An 8,522-nucleotide genomic window follows, 5' to 3' on the forward strand; every position below is an offset into this window, starting at 1 on the left:
GAGATGCAATAAAATGTGGACCATCATTTCCCTGGATAATTGGTTCTGTGGTTATACTGTTCATATTATTAGAAAGCTCTTCCTAATGTACTGTATGACCCAAATTTCCATTTTTGCAACTTAAGATAATTATTCTATAGCTTTTACTCTAGGATTATATATAACAGGTTTGACTTTGTTATGCAGGACACCTTTCTAGATACAGGTAGCCCTCAACTTATGATCATAACTGAGTCTAAAATTTATGTTGTTAAATGAGAATTTTGTTAAGTGGATTTTGCCCCATTTTACAACTTTTCTTGTTAAGTGAATCACTGAAGCTGTTAAATTAGTAATATGGTTGTTAAGTGAATTTGGCTTCCCCATTGACTTTGCTTGTCACATGGCCCCAGGATACTGCAATTGTCATAAATATGAACCAGTTGCCAAGAATCCAAATGTAAAGCATGTGACCATGGGGATGCTGCAACATTCATAACTGTGAAAAATGTTCATAAGTCATTTTGTCATGCCGTTGTAACTTTTAATGGTCACTAAATGAACTGTTGTAACTCAGGGACTACCTATATTTTAAAACATCTGCCATAGCCCTTTCTACCATCCCCTTTAAAGCCAAACAAGTTTCCTCAGTCTCTCATAATAAAATTTAAGTTTCCAATCTCCTGATTATTTTCACTGCTGTTTTTTTTTCTTTTCTTTTTGCAGTTGTGCCAGTTTCAAGTGGTTCCTGATGGAGCCACAGTATGCTAACTTTAATTACTCCACTGTGATTACAGATTTTTACATATGAATTATTTTTAAATATTGCCAGCTTTCAGTGTCATATTAATTGGTCTATATTTCTCTCAACCTCTGTTTTTTTCACCCTCTGAAGACAAGGTCATTTGACCTTCTGTAGTCATTTCATATTTCATCTATTTTTCAAGATTTCTCAAAGATAATGGCCACACCATCAGCATGTTCTGATGTCATCCTATAATGCAATCCACATGGCCTTGGAGATTTGTAAGGTCAGTAGGCATTGTCTGCCTCAAGCTATAATTCTCCTCCTTCAATCCACTCTACACAATTGCTCAGTGGAATGCATATCATCAGAGAAAGCTGAGCCAAAACAGTTGGCATCTCTACTATTTTCACTGAGCAATTGGTATCTTATTTACTTTCTCTTCTTTCTAGGTTGAACATAGCTGAGTATCCGGGGTGAGTGTGTGTGTGTGTGTGTGTGTGTGTGTGTGTGCGTGCGTGTGTGTTTGTTTGTGTGTTTATGTGTGGTTTTTTTGCTTTTGTTTTTCTTAGTATCCTTTGCTCATCTCAGCTCTCTCTAAGCTTTAGTTTACCTTAACCTTGCTCTATAAAGCTAAGCTAACTATATGTGGAGTATATTTCCTTGGAGATTATCCATTTTTCACCTCTTGTAAGAATTCTTTTTATTTTCTATTTTTTTAGTAAGAATTTTAAACAGTCACATTCGGGAGAACCAGTTGTTAATTTTCTAAGCAGTTCGAAAAACCAGTTGTTGGAAGAAAACTCATTTTATTTTTTCCCCACTTTATAGGGCTAATCCTGTAAGGAAGGCAGGAAGGATACATTCTGGTATTGTTTCTAGCCTAATCTTTATTGCCCTGCTTACTGAAACTACCTCTCCAGTTAACCCTTATTACATTGTAACAGCGAAGGCGAAGCGCCCATCGAAATGAGTGACGTTGAGTTGGCCCCGCCCACCCAGTCACAGGACCACCAAGCCATGCCTACCCAGCTGGTCATTAGGGCAGACAACCAGTTGTTAAATTATTTGAATCCCACCACTGGTCACATTGGGTTTGTTTGTTTGGGTGATTGTTGCTATATTCCTTCTTATTTTTTTCTCATTAAATATAATGAGATTTCCCTTTTTACAAATCTTTTTTCTATTCCAATTCAATTTTATTCTACATAATTTCCTGGCATGGAATTTTATTTCTTATTGTTGTGTATTTATTAAACTCTATCTTTCTAAGGTCCACATTTTGGTATATTCAATTTTAATTCCTTTTAATTTCAAGCACTACATGGACACTTTCTCCAAAGATGCCACTACTTTCACTTTATCTAATTATATTCTCCCTAGGTTAGAATCAAGTCAAGGTTAGTTGATCTCCATATGTCTTCATCCACCCTTTGAAAGTTATCAGCAAGACAAGACAGGAATTTGCTGAAAGAATGAGGCTTATCAGAATTTCTCTCCCAAAAGATATCAAAGTAATTAAGTTTTCCTATCACTACCATTTCCTGTTTCTTTCAAAGACCTGGAGTTCTTTTTGAAATATTATGTTCATGTTCTTCTTGCTTGGGTGATCATGGTAAAGTAAAATTGTATACTTTTAGAACATTAGGCATTTGGGTGACTTTGCTTTTAAATAGCTAATTTAACAAACAAGAGGATTTATATTTATATGCCAAAATAACTATATGTATCCTCATTTCACTGTGAGAAAATACTGTGCCACTTAATGACAGCTGTCTTTACTGAAGGATTTTGTCTTTAAATATTCAGCAGAGTCAACATTTCATTATTTTATTGTGCCAGGTGGTCATTATAGGTTATTAAATAACATCATGACACAATGGGGGAAATTATAAAATGATAACTCCCTGCTGAGATAGAGAGAAAGGGAGGGAGGAGAAAGAGAGCAAGAGAGCAAGAGAGACACAGACCAACCAACCAAGAGACAATTTCTACAATAAAATCCTGCATTACTGCCCACTGTGTAAATTTGTGTGTGTGTGTTGCATGCATATATGCATTTAGAAACATTAATTAATTTTATTATTTGTATCCCACATTTATTATGTTTAGAAATAACTCAAGGTGGTGAACATATCTCGCACATCTTCCTCCCTCTAGCAACCCTGTGTAGTGGGCTGGGCTCAAAGGACTTGAATTCATAGCTCTCCAGATTTCTAGCCTGGTGCCTTAATGACTAGAAAAAATAATTATTTAGTTAAAGATAAATGAAAAATAATGAGGCAGCAAAACAGTATTTTATCAACACGGAAACCGTGATGCAGACGAGGAGAAGTCAAACCATCCCTCATCTTGAAAAGTATTGTGAAAAGTACATCACTCTATATGCTGTGTACCTTTCATAAAATAATATTAACACTATTAAATGGGACTCAGTGGCTTCTGTCAGTTGCATGTCAAACAAGCTTCTTCTTCCCTGCAGGATATAATAGGAGTGGTTCAGTAATTGTGTCCCTTTGACTCTCTCAAGATTATGTGGTTGTTCTTCATCTGTATCACTTTCCTCACAAAGCTGTCCTCTACAGTATAGTAGTATTCAGATTAAAAAAAACAGTACTTGGTGAAGAACTGTAGACAGACAACCTAGCATGCTTCTTTCTATTAAAAAAAAATATTGTAGTGATTTCACATGAAATGCCCTGGGCCATATATTTCTTTCTTTTGATCACTGTATTGGTTTAAGCAGCACATATTTCTTGTACATTATACTTTGGTAACAGTCATTCACGGCATCTGACATTTTCATGAGAAAGTACTGTATCATTATAGATTCCTGCAATATCATTACAGTACATATAAATGGATGGAGTTTGTATTATGGAGGCAGAATGATGGTTTTGATATTTGCTTACTGTCTCATCTCCACAAATGTCTTTGTTTAAGGTATTCAAGTAAATGCTAAATATATTCCACTACTCCACACTCTGAAATAAAAGCCATCGTAGAATAGATACATTCTAGTTGAAGAAAATTAGATGTGACTGTTTTTTAAAAAGCAGTAATTGTGTAGGGTGTACTGTGATATGTGATTCTTAGTAATGACCATGGAAGGACCATGGATGAAGGCCAAAGCTACTGCTGTGTCTTGAAAATATTCATTGGCTCCAAACATTGATCTTAACTTACAAAAGGGATATTTCTTTGGGTAATGGTCCATGAAACTTTATACTGAATGCGGCAGAGAACTATCACAATGTATATAAGCCAGAATTCAATAGTAGCAACATTTCCCTTTCTGCATTAGCAATAGCAGTACATTACAATCTATAACTAAAACTCTTGTTTTATAAACATTCTCTGCCTCCCTATTTTTTTCTTAAGTAATTTTATTCCCCTACCATTTAAAAATAATGCAGAAAAATCTACTTGTTACTTACTGTTCAACTGGGGACTATGCAATTTTACTACATAAGTCTATTCATTACATCTTCCATTCCTACTGTTCAATGGGTTCAATATCCAATAGGTCGTAAAGGCTATAAGCTATACTGAAGGGTTCCTTTTTTCTCCTCCCTTCCTTTCTTGGGATCTTCCCAAGCATGCAAATAATTCCCTCCTGTTTTTCAGTAGGCCTGCTTTAGCCGAAATACTACTGGCACTCATCCGCATTTAGAAGAAACGATCCATTATATGATACTTTGGAGAGAAATATTCTTAGCCAATGAGCCATAAACTTACTGAATTTTAAAAAAAGATAAACTCTTTTTCAGATCGGTAGGATTAAGAATGAGAAAAAATGTATTCCTGAGTTTTCACAGCTGATAGAAAAACAGCTAATGGCATATACACATTTATTCATACATTTGTGTTTGCCTTTCCATTTACTTTTATATGTTTTGCCACTATGAATATGAATATGAATATGAATATGTATATGTATGTATGTATGTATGTATATGTATATGTATATGTATATATGTGTGTGTGTGTATGTATGTATGTGTGTGTGTGTGTGTGTGTATATATATATATATATATATATATATATATATATATATATATATATATATATATATATATATATATATATACACATACATACATACATACATACACACACACACACACACACACACACACACACACACACACACACACATACATACATACATAAAGTCACAACCCCTGGTATGCCCCAATTATGGGAAGGAAGCTAACTGCTTCCATTCTCTGTCAATCGGCTCGTCACAAGAGTCCATCACGACAGAAACCCAATATTTTTACTGTTGTCTTTGTTATATTTGTGTTTTATTTGTGCTGATAAATAAATAAAGGGAGACTAGTATAGATCCATTTCAAGCTATTTAGCTCTCATCAGCTAGCCATACCCTTACTGGGATTCGAACCTGGGCTATATTACATATTAGGCAGACGTCTTAGCCATTAAGCCACAGGCTCTGATCATTATCTCTATTGACAGAGAATGGAAGCAGTTAGCTTCCTTCCCATAATTGGGGCATACCAGGGGTTGTGACTTTAAATATATACCTTTCTCCCTGGCTCAGCTGATAACGATCAGAGCCTGTGGCTTAATGGCTAAGACATCTGCCTAATATGTAATATAGCCCAGGTTCGAATCCCAGTAAGGGTATGGCTAGCTGATGAGAGCTAAATAGCTTGAAATAGATCTATACTAGTCTTCCTTTATTTATTTATCAGCACAAATCACACACACACACACACACACACACACACACACGTATGTATGTATGTATGTATGTATGTATGTATGTATATCCTCCCAGCATTTGTTATTGCAATACAATTGTCTTCTCTGTAGACTTTCCTAAAATAAAAAATTGGACATTGGACAGTAAATTGTCCAGGATAAGTGGATCAAAGAATAACTTATGGATCCAGGTTTTACACATTCAATACTGAACATATTGTTGGAGTAAAAGTTTCAGATATTTTTATGTAGCCTGGTGATATTACTGAAGTAATAATAATAATTTGTTGAAATATCCAACAAATCTGTGTATTTTGAATCTACAGCAGATTCTGATCAGTTCTGGAGAACCGGTAGCGGAAATTTTGAGTAGTTTGGAGAACATGTAAATACCACCTCTGACTGGCCCTGCCTCCATCTATTCTCTGCCTCCCGAGTCCCAGTGGATCAGGAGGAAAGCAGAATTTTACAGTATTCTTCCCCTGGAGTGGGCAGGGGGATGGAGATTTTACAGTAGTAAATTTTTTTGAATCCCATCACTGATCTATAGTGTCAATTCTTCCCAATCCCTGAATTCCATCTAAATCTCACATACACACACACATGCACACACCCACACAATGCATAGCTATACATTTAATCATAAACAGTATATACCGTATATGTGTCTATGTATTCTTTTACGATGGTTTTGAAGATAATCTGAATTATAACTATAATCCTACTATTTATTTTTATTTATTTTACTTATCACATTTTTGAACTGACTATCTCTCTGACAGAGGGACTGTGGCCTTGTTAATAGCTTAACTTTGGTGGCAAGAAAATGAAACTGTCATATGAAGCCATGTTATATAATATGGTGAGGTAAAGCTATTTCCATAGGGCTTTTTTTCCCTAAATGATTTTTGCCACATGTCAAATTTTAAATGCAGTAGTGCCAGTGTGTTTTCAAAGTATGTTTTCCTGATTTTGCTTTATGCGATGTTAGTCTGTTTACTTAAACATACATATGTATAAAGATGTCTTATACTTTCCTCCATCAAGCAAATATCATCTGAAGGCAAGCAATACTATAGCATCCATATATGGGATATGCACATAGATTGAGACAAGTATCAAATGCATGTCTTAAGTTCAAGATAAATTTTGCTTTTGTGATCTCATACTGCAGGCATTGGGGGTAATATTTGGACCTCCTGACTGAAGAGTCCACCCATCTAAAAGATATATTATCTGGGTAAATTGGAAAGTTGCACCACTGAACCATTTCATTGCCACATATACTTCGTATTTTTTCCCCAACACGGACATATATAGAAATAGATTTAGAAATATAATATGACAGCACCAATGATACTTTTGGAAGGGCATTAATCAATGATGCCCCTAAATGGATTCCTTATCCAGTTCCAGTATTCATTCACTCATCCTTTTCCTTTAGACCCAATCCTGCTCGTGGAACATTCAAAGCAAGGGAAAAAAGCTATTCTGTTTCCTGATTCATTTCACTATCTCCTTTCTCAGAGAAAGAGGTGAACAAGCAGTGACATCAAACAGCAGCACCTGGAGAATTTTGCCATTGGCACGGCTTCCCATTTTGCACAGATATTAGCCTTGTCAGGTGCTCAGTAATGTTCGATCCTAATGTTACTCTGAGTGCCTACTTAAGTGACGCTGATAGATAATGAAAAACTAGCATTAGTTTTAACACATAAAACATTTCAACTCTACATAACTTTATCTAAACTTAGCAAACAGTTGCACTATGATGATTCCCTTATTAACTTCAATGAGACTTTAATTTAACTAACTTTAGCTGGATAATGATGTAATTATTTTTGCAATATATTTTGCCAAGGTGTCTCTGATCTCTTTCACAAATGATGAAGTTCTTTTTCTTTAATCTCCTTTGGAGGCTTCAACTTAAAATTTTGTAGGTAAAAATTTCAACATACACTAGCATGAATTTATCGGATATCACAGTTAAAGTAGTTTTAACAGTGCAACAAAGAAATTCTTTCTAAACGTTGAATACTCTAAGGATATCATGGAGAGAAAAGAATTGTAAATATAAGCTAATTCTCTAATATTATAGAATGTGTCGCCTTTTATATTATAAAGCTGTATGTGCTGAATTGTTGCTAAATATAAAAGGAAATCGCTTTTCAGTCCTTTGTTAAGAAGAGCTGCAATGCAGATATGGGATATAAACATGTGTTATTTGAGAAATCCTTTTATATGTTTGCATCACATACACAGTGTTTAGAATACTAAGCATACTACTGAAAGGTAATTCAATCATTCCCAATGACTATATTGATCTGGAATGAACACATTTCTGGATCTTTGCCTTAGCCTTTAACCAAAACTCTGTATGTTTTCATGGAAAAATATAGAAAAATAGGATCTTCCCATCTTCAACATAAAGAAAACCTCAAATTTTGCTGCATTGTTTTAGAATACTTTACATACATTTCCTAATAGGAATTAGAAAAAGAAGAAGAGGACTTTTTTTAAAAAAAAAGTAAGAAGAAAAAAATAGAAAAATAAGAAAAGATGATTATATTTTTCCAAGTATTTTATTTTTAAAAATAGCTTTTTAGATTGTGGTGAATTTTAGAAATACAAATGTTCATTGATCATGAGCATGGTACAAACCAAAGGAAGATCTGGTAAAAGGCAGGATTTTGGGGTGTTCCAGTGGTAGGTTTCTACCGGTTCAGACCAGTTTGGCTGAACCTGTAGTGGTTTGGCGGCTGGGTCGCTGGAACCGGCAATGACCCAGGCCTGCCACGCCCCTGAACTGGTTCTCCAGGTGGCGCCATAGGTGGCACCATCTTGTCTTTTGCTTCTGCGCATGCGCAGAACAATTTTTATTGTACTATGCATGTGCGCACAGCACACATGGCCCACCCACGTGCAAACCAGCAGTAGTGACTGCCAGAACCCACTCCTGGGGTGTTCCTTACTGGATTGCCAGGAAAATCAAAATATAGAACTGACAACATTTGAGAATCCAAAATAAAGTCATGATTTTAATCTCCCTCAGCAGGTGGCAGCACCTAG

The sequence above is a fragment of the Thamnophis sirtalis genome, unplaced genomic scaffold, assembly GCF_051295495.1.
Source record: "Thamnophis sirtalis isolate CommonGarterSnake01/CBP01778 unplaced genomic scaffold, rThaSir2_p1.2 scaffold_8, whole genome shotgun sequence".
NCBI classification, from domain to species: Eukaryota; Metazoa; Chordata; class Lepidosauria; order Squamata; family Natricidae; genus Thamnophis; species Thamnophis sirtalis.